Below are 13,618 nucleotides of genomic sequence, written 5' to 3'. Positions count from 1 at the left end.
AGAAACCCCATCTGTTTACTTATTTAACAAATACCGTGATTTTTTTCTGTGCTAATTAAGAAGTCCAGAGAGTTGCATTTATGGGGTACAAGATCCCAAAGGCCTCGTTTCCTGTGGAAAGCAACACATAAATGAGCTATCACAGCACACCAAAAGCTGTCACTCGGATCTCCGCAACTGCGTCCTTGGCTTTCCGCACGTGCCCCGGGGACCTGAGGGAGAGTTCTGTGATGAGTTATAACAGGTGCGGCTCGACCCCAGAGGATGTCTGATGACATCTTGATCTCTCCCACCTGACACGCACCTGTCACATGTGGCGGTCCTACCCCACTGCCCAGGACAACAGCGGATTAACCCTCAGCCGCCACATCCAGGTACCCTGTCCCTCTGGCACCTTCCCCGCCACCGGCTCCCAGGAAAACACTGGATAGGAAGATAGGGAATCGGTGGCCCTATCTGAGTTAAACCTGAGATCTCAATAAACAGGAGAGATTTATAACTCAGTGTTTGCTGGTGAATTGCTCTGATCTCCCACCCCTGAGGCCTCATGTTGTTACCATACTTTCTCTGGTTTCTGTTTGCCTTTCTACCTGTGTCTGAAAGCTACTGGAAATATGTAATGAGATAATATATACAAAATGGTTTTTTGTGTGTGTATTCATAAGTTGGATGTTTTCCAAAAGTACAGATTTGATGTGTTTTTTTGACATTTGCATTAAAGTGAAAAATTCACACTGAGCCCTCTGTGTAAGTGTTGATAATTTTCAAATAAAGTCATATAAAGCATTTGTAGTACAATTATAACTTCTGTTTCCATGAAGTTAGGTTGACATTTCAATAAAGCCAGGTAAATTCCACGTCAGTTGGCTAAAATTTGCAAGGCTCTTTTCGGCATTGGTAATGTCGTAATTGGCTCTATGTTCTATAACAGCAAAATATTAACAACCCAATCTCTTTGAAACAGTTTACTTACTTCCATAAAAAGGGAAGTTTAAGAAACTCATTGTAACAACTGATACCGCTCAGAAAATATTCTGTTGAAATGAAACATCTGATGTTGAAATATTACAATTAAAACATAAAGACCATTCTTGTTAAACGAGAAAGGTCAACATGCTCATGTTCACATCAGTAAAAAATAACATTAGAACATAAGGCAAATGAACAAAGTGTTAAGAAAACTTCCTACTCTGTAGAATTAATCAGCCTCACTGAAGTACACTTGAAGATATTAAGTGTAAAATGGAGACATTTCCTTAACTTGGCGCATGGTTAGCAAAGGACACATAATGTAAACTTCCTACAAATGACAAAAAAACCTATTTCTCACATCTAAAATGCTAATCTGAGGAACAATAGTTAAACAAGCATAGGATTTCAGCTTTTTCTATTGCTACTAAATGAAATAAACTAAATCAACATTCAGTAATCCTTTCCTAAATAAATAAATAAATGATAAATAAATGAAATCGATTCCCAAATTGGGAAGGTCAACTGTTACCAAAAAGTCTGAATATTGTGGCGGTTCTGGATATTCAACTCCAAAGTCAATCATCTGGAAAACTGTAACCAACCATCAGACTGGAAAACCTGTCCCAGCGATGGAAAATTCTGCCCACCTGTGTTCTAATCAAGAAGGTCATTGACACTGCAGAGTAGACCAGGTCTAGCGCCCCCACTTGTGCCCTGCGGGTCCCCTATTCCCAAGGTTAGCTTCTGCTCTGGTGACCGGCAGATGGGTGTCTGTGGCACCGTGAGGGGATAGCTAATTGGGCATGGAGCCCTAACGCCAGGCGTCACCTGGATGTTTGTTCACGACGGTCCCCCATGCTCCTCGTGAGGATGTGGTAGGACGACACGGTGCCCACGGCGGGAGAGAGGCTGACGCGTCGTCACCAGCAGGCTGCGGGTGCTCCAGGGACTCCTGGGGTCCACCTCTAACCAACAGGGGCTTCATGAGATCAAGTAAGTCAGGACAATCCTCAAAACAGGGTGACGCTTGCAAAGTCAGAGGAGCTCTTTCTTTTGCTCCTAAACTCCGGCTTCCTCTGTCCAAAGCATCGAGCCCCATTCCCGGGTCAGTGGGGCTTGTCTCCCTGCCCCTGCCTCTGAGACTGGGAGCCACACGGACGGAAACCAGACCAAACTCTACCAAGAAATGGTTAAGATTTTTCTACCCAATGATAAAACAGGCAAAAAGAAATTAGACCTCCTTCCCAAGACCCTTGCCCAGCAAGAGAGCACCAGTTTCCGGCCATCTCATTGGCAAAGAATTTCTGTGTGAATAAATCAGAATTTCATCATAAAATGCATGGTGAGAAGAGGCACAAAAATTGGGGGAATAAAAAGTAACAAATCCATCAGATTCCCTAGAGTGAGGCTTAAGAATGTGACATAGGACATTTACCTCATCAAAGTTTTTTCAAGAGATATGAATTTTAATAAACGTGTACCTAGTGTGCATGTAAAAGGGTATGAGTATCACGAAACCAGGTTTGAGGATCAAAAGTGACGATTCTGGGTTCACAGGAATACTACTCCGGACTATGACGATTCTTGGAGAGTAGCCAAGCGACGACAGAGTGTTCTAGAGCAGGAGAGAGGGAGACGTCGGTCTGTGGGGGGCAGACCCCGGAATTTACAGGCACGTGTGCACGGAGGGCGCGCCCCTGCCCTCCGCCCCGTCTGCACACGCTGCCCGCCCTGTGCGCATGTTGTCTTCAGACTTCCAGGTTATGATCTGCAGATTTATCGTCGTACCTTTGCCCGAGGAAAGATGGCGGCTCCTGCTCCGGACGCACCTGCAGCCCACGCCTGGGGGGTGGGATGCGTCACGCGGGCTGGTGAGCCAGGGAGTGAGCGTGAGCCCACGCGTCTTCACGATGCACTGGTGGGCCCAGGATGAGAGGCTTAGGGGCAGGACTGTGGCCGAAAGCCACGGTGTCCACCGATCAATTATTGAGAACACGTTGGTTTGAAATGGAATTTCTTACAAAATTCTTTTTTCATAAATGTTTACAAAATAGGAATAAAAGATTTTTGATAGTGAATGCACATCCAACTAGTCCTTAACCCCCTAAACTGAGGATGTTGAAATTCCATGACCACATAAAAGTATTTTCTGGGAATAAAATAATTTTAAATTAAAAGAGGGAAAGAAAGGGGCGCGTGGGGGGCTCAGTCGGTCGAGAGTCTGACTTCAGCTGGGGTCATGATCTCGCGGTTTGTGGGTTCGAGCCCCGCGTCGGGTTCTGTGCTGACAGCTCAAGCCTGGAGCCTGCTTCAGATTCTGTGTCTCCCTCTCTGCCCCTCCCCTGCCCATGTCTATCTCTCTCTCTCTTTCAAAAATAAATGTTAAAAAAAATTTTTAAATAAATAAATAAAAGGCGGAAAGATTAATAAACTGTATTTTCATCGTTAGTGTCTAAATTATTTTTAATCTCTCTCCCTGATAGATTGTACAATTTAAGACAATTAAGTTGTCCTGTTTAACATTTTTGGACACCCTTTAAGATACAAGATCATAAAGTTAGTATTTGGGAACTACATCCACCAAATTTAATACTTCTCTTCCTTGTGCTCCCTCGAGGTACTGAACTGAGTACGCGCCCATCTCCCCGTGCACGGCACCTGACTACGACTCTATTCAACACCCCAGCTGATGTTTATGGGGCACTCGCTCTGAGCCCAGGGAGAATGAAACAGTTTTCACGTTATCTCACTGATTGTCAAAATGGCCTTAGGAGGCAAAGAAAACCGCCCTCATGTTACTTGTGGGGAAGCAGGACCCACGTGGCAGGCGACATCCTTCAGGCCCCACGCGGGTCCCTGCTGAGCCCTGATCTAGCGCCTACACGGCTGCCTCCCTGAAGACTGCGGGTCCTTCAGAGGTAGGGGTGGGGGCGGGCACCTGCGCATCCCAGCGGGACCCACGGTTATGGCCCTCTGGAAGTCCACGGAGCAGCTGTGGCAGCACGTGGCTGCAGGGCACAGGGGGGTGGGGAGCATCTGGTTCAGAGGGTCCCAGCGCCTGGACCCCTATCCTGACTCTCCACCCGCGTTTCTTCATCTGTGGTGAGATGGACTAAATGTGAAGCATCTGGAACACGCACATACATGCACGCACACATGCACATACCTGCACACGCGTGTATATGTGTACGCATACCTACACACATGCGCACACACCCCTCACATGTGCACACAATGCACACGTGCTCATATGTACACATAAGTGCACACACGTGCACACATACCCTCACCTGTGCACGCAACGCACACGTGCCTGTATGTGCATGCATGTCACGCACATGCATGCACACGTGTGCACACGCCCTCACATGTGCACACACATGTGCACATGATGCACACGCCCTCACACATGTATGCGTGTGTGCACACACGTTCCTACGTGCACGCACATGCACACACGCACAAGGACAGAACACCCCTCACGAACCCCTGGGAAGGCTGCCACCTGTTCTCAGAGCATGAAGCAGGGGCCCTGAGGGGGTGTGGTCATCAAGAGGTGGGAGGCTCAGCTCCACCAACAGCTGCGTCCGGATCTCTCTCCAGTGGAGTCGCAGGACTGTTCGGCTGCGCGTGAGGTGAAGGGCCTTCTTGGGGACTTGGCAGGTGGCTCTTCTGCCTCGTGCCTACGGAGGGGGGTGGGGGGCGGGCAGGCCTAATACCTGGGGGTTTGCTTCCGGCAGCGCAGAGCAGGAGGCCGCAGGCTCTGGGCATGCAGGCTTCGAGGGTGGACGATGGACGTGCCCGGGGACAGGTCGGCCACGTGGATGGGGCACATGTGGCTGACCTGCGGCTCTCGGGGCGTCACGCCTTCCTTGCCCACGCCGTGGCTCACAGCCACGTTCACGCCACACCCCACACTCAAGGAGAACACGTCCCGCCTTTGCTATTAAGTCAATGTTTGCAGTAAGGCAGGTTTGGGTGGATCCCTTCCTATAGTTAAGGTAGAACCTTTCTATTCTTCGTTTGCTGAGAATTTTTATCGTGAACGGACATTTGCTATATCCAAGGCTTTTTTTAATCGAATAAGGTGATCATTTGATTATTTCTTTTAATTTGTTAATGTGGCAAATTTGACTAGTTTTTTAATGTTAAACCAACTCTTTGTTCCTGAAACAAACTTTGCTTGGTTATAATACTCCGTGTTTGATATGTATCACTGATTATGGTTGCTCATATGTTTACCGGCTTTGCCGAGATAATTCACTTACCGTAAAACTCGCCCATTTCCAGTGCATGGTTGAGTGGGGTTTCTGGAACATCCACAGCTATGGAACAATAACCACAGTGTGACCCTACAACAATTCCATCCCCTGCAAGGATGCCAGTATCTTCACACACGAGCCCCTGGTGGGTTTGCCTGTTCTAGACACCTCAAATAAGTGAAATCCCACCATTTTTGTCCTTTTCTGGCTGGTTTCAAGGTCCATCCACATTGTAGCAAGTATGAGGGCCTCACTCCTTTTGTGTCTGACAATATTTCGTCGTACAGGTGATTGTATGGACACGCCGGCTGTTCCCACCTTTGGTCTCCCGTGGACGTGTGGCTGTGGACCTGTGCACAGGTCTGCGTGGGGGCCCGAAGCAGCTCTCCTGCACGAAAGAGGCTGGAGGGCCCGACCCGCCCTCGTCCACAGCACGGGTGCGGGTGCCCCACTGCCTAAGCCGTGGTCATCCGCTCCATACCGGCCTTTGGCAACACAGGGCTGAATAAAATGTCACCTCCGGATTTCCTCCAGCCGCAGAGACCTCCCCGGAGAGCGCCTCCGCCCCGGAAGGCTGACCGGCTGGAAGGGACACCGGCCTCTTCCCGAAGGCAGGGCTGTGCAGAGCTGGCAGCAGGCACAGCTAGGATGTCTCTGTCCTCCAGTCCTCGCCAGAGGTGCTCCTGCATAAGAGCCAATCTGACGCGAGCGTCCTGGTCCGTCTCGGGAAACCGGAGCTCTGCAGCACCCTGCCAGAATCTGCTGCCACTGCCTCCGGCTTCTGGCTGGGGTCCGTCTTCCGATAAAAAATGGGTGGGGGAGTGTTCCCTCCTTTTCTATTTTCTGGTTGAATTTTTGCAAGATTCAGTGCTAAACTTCTTTGGGTTTAGAATGCTCTTCGCGGGAAGCATTCACTTACAAGATTCGGCGGGCTTAGCAGTTCCGGAACATCCATGCTCCATACCTACCCCGCTTAGAAAGACGCACCGTTCAGGGATTTCTCCATATCACCCAGTTTTTTGTGTATTAATATCTGCTCACCTTACGTTCATGTCTTGTCATTTAGTGTAACCTTCGTAACTGTACAGATGAGGGAACGGATGAGGGAAACACAAAGCTGGAACTATTACAGCCGTCGAGAGCACGGACATCACAGCTTCCGCACGGGCCCGAGGGGATCCATGTTAGCCCAGGTTCCCTGGAGACCTCAAGTCAATGGGGTCTGTGTCTCCCCACAATGTGATAGCATCCCCAGGCGTCCCTCCACGCGCTGAGACAGAGGGAGACGGACCAAGGGCTGCAAGGCTGGAATCTGCAGGGCGGGCCAGCACCTCCCTCATCAGGCAGAATCTCTTCTTCGAGAACCCCGGTTTTGCTCTGGAGTCCTCCGCTAATCGGCCGAGGCCCCCCGCAGCGTGGAGGGAACGCCGATGTACTCCGAGGCTGCCGACCACACCTACAGGAGACATACACGGTGACACTCCGGGTGCGCCTGGACAGCCGAGGGGACCCTGGAGCTGACCGTCACAGCCCCGTTCCCGGCTGTCAGCCAGGTGTGCTGCCGTCCAGTGTGGCCAAGTCCTCGCAGAGAGTGGGGACTTGACCCACGACGGCACCTGTCCCGCAGAGAGGACAGAGAACTGGGTCAGTTCATCTTTTCCCGTGTCTGACTGCACGTGACTATGTGTCATCTCTGCTCGGAAGGAGCAGCCCTCTGGCATGAGGACCTGTCTGTCATGGTTCTGTGTGACTTTGCTCTGCACTCGAGCAACTAAAGCTACAAGTTCTCTGTGAGTCTGTGCGCACAGTAGTTGGAAAAACGCCTTACCTGTCACTGTGGGACGGTAAATATATTCCTGCCCCGGAGTGTACTAATAAATTAGATTATGGGGCCCTTGTAACCAAGGAACTCTTCTCTGGCTGGTGGGTAGTCTAATAGGTGTTTATAGAAAACTAATATTTCTTGAATTCCAAGAAAACTGAAGAGAACTACCACCTAACATTGGAAGTACACTAGAATTTTATGAAAAAAAAGAAAGAAAGAACAACTTTTCTAGAGAAACCGCTAGCACAAAAACATTTTTGTTCCCCATAAGAAAGCAAATTCAAAGAAACCACAGATAATCCTTTGACAAAACAATCTCGTTGGATAATTCTGATTTACAAACTCAATGTCTGATACAGTTTTTCATTTAAGTTTTATAAGGTCTCTGTTTTGTCATGACAAGTCTAGTTAATTTCAACTTCCTAAATTTCCTCTACTACTTACTGTTTGGATAAACTAACGACGTGTTTGTATCATGTTTAAGATTGTAAAGTATGTATAATTATACCTTCAACTAAATGTAGTTGTGGTTCTGACTGAGGAACCTCTTCACCGCGACAGTAGTTACGTATCGTGTGCGACCTTACAAACAGTTGCTAAGATCTTTAAACTAAGACCTTGGAATAATAGAACTTAGCTTTCTCCTGTTTTTAAAGTGGCTATATCTTTGGGCCATGTTAATGAATGCATCCACTTTTATACATTATGTAGGAATTTTAAAATGTGCTTCCCCAAAAAGAGTCAGATTACGTAGCTTTGCTCATCTGCAAAATGCTTCTGCAAGGTGAGGTTCTCAGTTCCTATCTCTTGCTTTCCTCTGTGAAGTAGAAATTAACTTACCTGGTTAGAAGTTTCCATGGTTATGGGTGGTTGAGACCATCCCAGCAGCAATGGTGATGGGTATACGGATGAAATGTCCATTTAATGAAGGGAAAAAAGAGAAACATTTTCCTTAAGGCTGCTGGTTAATCCTGTATGTGAATGAAGAGAGCTTGTGAATGGACATTTTATTTGCTTTGGGTTCCATGTCTGCAAATAATGAATCTCTAAGGAAGTAGCACAACGTGTTAATATCTTGGCAAGTTTGGCTCCGTTTTGATGGATTCATTCATCAGAGTTTTAAAACGGATCTTGGGAATCCATTACAGCCAACTGCTACCTTAATGCAAAACTGACTTTACCGCTGTAAGAATGACAATCTAGCCTTAGAATTTTCAGCCTGTTTTAATAGCAAGTAGTAACGGGTGACGGCTTGCCTTCCGTGTAATCCACGATGGCAGATATTCTGTTCGTTGCCACAATAACGTTCTGTTCCGTGTGTTCACTCTCTCATTTCTTTCATTATTAAAAAATTTGGAAATGGTTTCTCACTTGTGAGGGGGCCAATGTTTTTCAAAATGTCATGGCTTCTGTGTTCTGTTTGAGTCTGTATCGTCACCGATTAACAGGCCATTCACTGTCCAAAGACACCGAGGATCGTATCTTCATCATATTTCTTATTATTTTTTTGATATTCAACATTACACGGGGCGCCTGGGTGGCGCAGTCGGTTAGGCGTCCGACTTCAGCCAGGTCACGATCTCGCGGTGCGTGAGTTCGAGCCCCGCGTCGGGCTCTGGGCTGATGGCTCAGAGCCTGGAGCCTGTTTCCGATTCTGTGTCTCCCTCTCTCTCTGCCCCTCCCCCGTTCATGCTCTGTCTCTCTCTGTCCCAAAAATAAATAAACGTTGATATTCAACATTACAAACCCAATCTCACCCCCCCACACACACACCAGAAGAAATGTTCAGGGTGACTTTTATGCTCAGACTTCCTCTGCGATGTCCCCCGTGGCCAAGGAAGTGCCTCTGAGATGAGCCTCACCTTACAAAGAGATGACCGCGAGGCCGCCCTGTTTCCCTGGGATGCCGCACACGCTGCTCGCGGACCACAGGTGTGAGCCTGTGGGGAGAGGCGTCCGTCCGGAGAAGCCCGACCACCAGGTGACTTCTGTCCGGTAAGTGGGTGCAGGCAGGTCTCAGAGATGAGCTGTTGGGGAAGACGCTGGCCATTTCCAGTGTCCTTGCCACGTGCAGGGTGTCCTCACCTCAGAGGGGAACCGAGCGTCCAGACCTAATGAAACGACTGTGTGTTTAATGGGAAAAGAGGGTGTGACTTTCTTCTGTCCCAGTGTGGGAGACATCGCAATATATTAACTGCGTGTCCCATCATCATCAACAGCTGGGTTTGCGTTTGCTCTGCTCTCCCCAAAAGCTAGAAGTTAGGTTTCTGTTAAGAAGGCAGCCTTGTGTACTCCAAGGGAGAGGCTGACGCGAGCTCTGACCCGCCACGGACCCTCAAGGACGGGCTGGAGGGCCGATCAGACAACTGCCGGGCAGTACCCTGTTCCCAGAACTGCCTTTGGTTTGGCAACAAGCGGCTCCATAGAGACAGGTGACCCGAGAGCCAGCACAGTGAGAATTAATTATGTCTCACTGATTACGGCCATGTGTTTTGTCGTAGAACAAGGTCTGTGTAGCTTTCCTCTCTATTTCCAGACAGGTTTGTATGGAAACCCTGAAGCTCTCTCTCTGTTCCTTTGTTCCTGCCCAGAACAGAGGGTTACTGTCTAACTTAGTAACCAAGCACTTACCATGGAAATAAAATATTCAAGAGCAAATATTTTTACTGAATAGTTTTACTTTCAATGGCAAAGTAATCACTTTCATGGGTTCAAAAATAAATGATACACTTTTTTTTTTTTTTTTTTGCCCCAATCAGTTGTGCAAATCACGTCATAATGGAGTATTGTTTTGGAGACTAAATCTCATTTGACCAAGTTTGGAAAGTCCATCATTAAGAAGCAAGGATGTCCTTTGTCAGTGGGACCAGTGCCTACAAAGCCTTTCTAGGAGCTGACCTTGTGTGATCCCGTGGTTTGGGGTCCTGGCTCTAAGAGCGTAAGGAATGTGTCTCCCAGGCAAATCAGGAACTCTGTCAGGTTGAACAACCTCGGGGAGAGACGCACCTAAATTTCTAGGAAGCAGGCAAAACTGAGAGAGATGGTTTTCTTGAATTTGGTTTCCTACCCTTAGAATAAAAGACAAAGAAAAACAGCAAAACAGTCTCTGAAATCCTGGAGGGTGTTGAAAACACAATCCTACATCCCTCACAAACAAAAGAAGTTTAGCCTCTGGCGCAAACACTGGGTAGCGACTTAGTGGTGGTGATGAACGAGCTCGCGGACTTATCCTGGCTCGTTCACGTTTCTTGTGGACCAGTGTAAACAAACCACACCCAAACACAAGGAAACCAGGGTCCCTGGGGTCGCGCACAGTCTGGGGAGGGTACCCAGCGTGGCAAGAGGAGCACTGGACGCCGACCAGGAGGTCAGAGGGTTACTGTCTGTCTCCAGTGTCACGCTGGGTGTCGCCGGGCAGACTCCCAGGGTTACCTGGTTGGTGTTTCAGGGATGGGCCCGTTCCCTGACTTTCCACATATTAGCGTTCTCAGGTGTCTTAGAACCCTATATGGACACACATTAACTTACAGAAAAATGAGGGTGCGGAGACCCCCGTCCCATAGCAAAGGAGGTATATTTGTCCAGTGACCGGTCAGTCACCTCTGCAGGCACAGGAGACCTTGGAGGTCACAGCCCCTCCAGTCTGTACGACATCACTCTGTTGGAGGTTGTGTTTGCAACGCGAAGCCAGCATTCTTTACGTGAGCCGACGTAGGTACCTTGTTCTCACGATGAACCAGCCTCATCTTCCTGCTTATTACCTTGTGAAGGCATCAGTCGAAGTCTATGGCATGTGCTCCTTTAAAAAACACTCAAATTTATGAGAATTGTCCATGCTCGTTACCATCATTTGCCGATCTTGCCATTTCTGTATCTACAGCTGTCCGCGGCTTCCAGAGTATTCTGTCACACGGGTGGTGGCCAGGACTCTGCTCGCTGCTGATCAACGAGTCACGGAAGAACAGGTTAAAAGCGGGGACCAGCGTGGGACCAGTGTTCTGCCAACGTGTGCCGGTGTCTACAAGCCGCAGGATGAGGTTCTCCGGGACGCATTCCTCACCACAAATATGCTTAATACGGTGTTAACTTGGGCTGTGGAAATCACCACCATGAGGCATGTGACGGGTTGTGTTCAACATAAAAGACGCGCTGAAGTCCTGACCCCTAGTGCCTATGCAGGTGACCTTATTTGGAAATCGGGGCAATGAAAATAAAACAGGTAGAGATGAGGTCATCCCAGGGTAATGAGAGCCTGAATCCAACACTCCTGGGTCCTCATACGGAGGCCGTGAGGACAGAGACAAGACAGGGGTGATGTGTCCACAGCCCAGGAGACCACAGCTGGTCAGCTCACGAGTGGCAAGGCTGTACCCCCGTGGCCCTGGGGGAGCCCCCCAACACTGCGAGTTTCTGGTCAGACCCTTCTGGTCTGAGCTGTGAGGCAATAAAGGTTCATTGTTTTAAGCCACTCAGTGTTCTGACGGCGAGGGCAGGAAATTAACAGATACCCCTGAAAGAAACCAGTAACATCAGGTACCTTTTAATCAACGCTTGACTTCCCAGAGTTCGAATGTTTTCTGCTTTCCTTAAAAGGTAACCTACAGGGGTGCCAGCGCGGCTCAGTCAGTTAAGCATCTGACCTCAGCTCAGGTCACGATCTCACTGTTTGTGAGTTTGAGCCCCATGTCAGGCTCTGTGCTGACAGCTCAGAGCCTGGAGCCCGCTTCGGATTCTGTTCTCCCTCTGTCTGCCCCTCCCGCTGCTTGCACTCTGTCTCTTGCATTGTCTCAAAAATAAATAAACATTAAAGAAAAAACAAAGTTAAGCTGCAAACACCTTTGATTTGATGCTGGGCTCATTCTCAAGGAAAATTTCTAGTAGACAGCTTCTAGTTTTTATTTCTAGTGTAGACCGTGTCTCCAGGGGTCACTTCTTCATTTCTTACATTTGCGATCTCTGTTCAAGGAAGGACACCCCTGCCCAGTCCCTCCTGTCAAAGCGGGGACATGACCTTGTCAGCAGTGGCTCAGCGGAGGGACTGTGAATTATATCACGGAGAATTAGCTCCTTCCATGAAGCTGCTACGGAAGAAAGCCATTCCCACTACGTTTTCCGTATTCACATATGAAAAACAAAGGAGTGGGGCGCCTGAGGGCTCAGCCGGTTAAGCAACCAATCTCAGGTCAAGATCTCACGAGCCCAGTCTCTGTGCTGACAGCGCGGAGCCTGGAACCTGCTTCAGATTCTGTGTGTCTCTCTCTCTCTCTCTCTCTGCCCCTCCCCAGCTCGTGCTCTGTCTCTGTGTCTCTCAAAATAAATAAATCAATTAAAAGAAATAAAAATAAAGGAAGCTCAGGGCAGTTTTCTCCTATCCTATCTGGATGGTGCAGGGAAGACATAACCCTTGTCCTTATCACATTGATCTGGTCTGTAGGCCAGGAGGGTGTTGAGATGGACGCCAGCGATGGGGGCTGGCCCCCCACTGGGGACGTGCACAGGAAGCAGGGAGAGACAGCCGAGTTGGCATCCCTGAGACCGTGCCACGTCTGGGGCTCCAGCCTGAACCCACTACTGTGCAAGGCCACCCCACGGCCTTTCCTCATGAAAGCAACCAAGCATGGGCCTTTCATTTCTTCGAAGGCTCCTGACCCTGAGCGAGTCTTTCTTTCGGCCTGCTGCCCTAAGGCCTGCCAGCCTCCCTGCAGAACCCCAGGGGCACCAGGCCCCCCTCCACCCCCTCACTTGCCCAACACCTGCAGCCACAGTGCTTTTTCCATGTTTGGGGCCTTGACCCCAAGGGACACAGAGCCCAGACGAGGGTGAAGCAAGCTGCCATGAATTTCCCAAGAAAATGCCCTCCTCCTACGTTTATGTTCATTTCAGCACTTTCCCTGGAGGTGTCGCTATACGGGCAGAAGTCAGAGCAGAAAGGGCTCTGAAGAAAGTGTGTCCCTTTCTCCTGCTGTGTAACCACCTCCAGATGTGGGCCGTCCCCTCCCAACCTCGCTCCCTCCACGATCGTGCCGTCCAGCTGGCAAGAGCCGGTCACACATCACAGGTGCAGCTGTGTCCCTCACAATCCGAATGGTGACCTTCTAGCCCCAAACCCTCAAGATGTGACCTTATCTGGACAGAGGGTTGTTGCAAATGTAATTAGTTAAGTTAACCTGAGGCCATTAGGACGGGCCCTAATCCAATACAATCCTTGTCTTTAGAAAAAGGGGAAATTTGCAGACCGAGCAGGACAGCACCATCTGGAATTAGGCAGAAGTCTGGGGGTGCTTCTCCAGGCCGAGGCAGCAAGGACTGCCCGCCAGCTGCCAGAGGTGGGGGACAGTCTCCCTCACATCTAAGGGCCCAGCCGGGCCGGCTCCTGGATCTCAGACTTCTGGCCCCAGAATGGGGAGAGGATATTCTATTGTTTAAGCCCTCAAATCGGCGGTATTTAGGGCTGAGCCGGAAGCACACAAGTGGAGCTTACCCAGAATCAGGGAGCATGTGTTGGACGGGAGTGGGGAGCTGGGGGCGCGCAGTGGGGCGCAGAGAGGCCGTGATATGG

At 49.3% G+C, this 13,618-nt stretch overlaps 1 long non-coding RNA gene across 1 annotated transcript; it reads left to right on the top strand.

Annotated features, from left to right (window-relative positions):
* Positions 1 to 11,561: 11,561 nt before the first annotated feature.
* On the top strand, positions 11,562 to 12,191 carry LOC123579804. The gene is made up of 2 exons (XR_006702968.1): positions 11,562 to 11,652; positions 12,025 to 12,191. It is a non-coding gene; the product is annotated as an uncharacterized LOC123579804 (long non-coding RNA).
* The last annotated feature ends 1,427 nt before the right edge of the window (positions 12,192 to 13,618 follow it).

Source organism: Leopardus geoffroyi, chromosome A3 (genome assembly GCF_018350155.1).
Source record: "Leopardus geoffroyi isolate Oge1 chromosome A3, O.geoffroyi_Oge1_pat1.0, whole genome shotgun sequence".
NCBI classification, from domain to species: Eukaryota; Metazoa; Chordata; class Mammalia; order Carnivora; family Felidae; genus Leopardus; species Leopardus geoffroyi.
The sequence above is the reverse complement of the archived record's forward strand: the minus strand, read 5'-3'. Positions and strand labels throughout refer to the sequence as shown.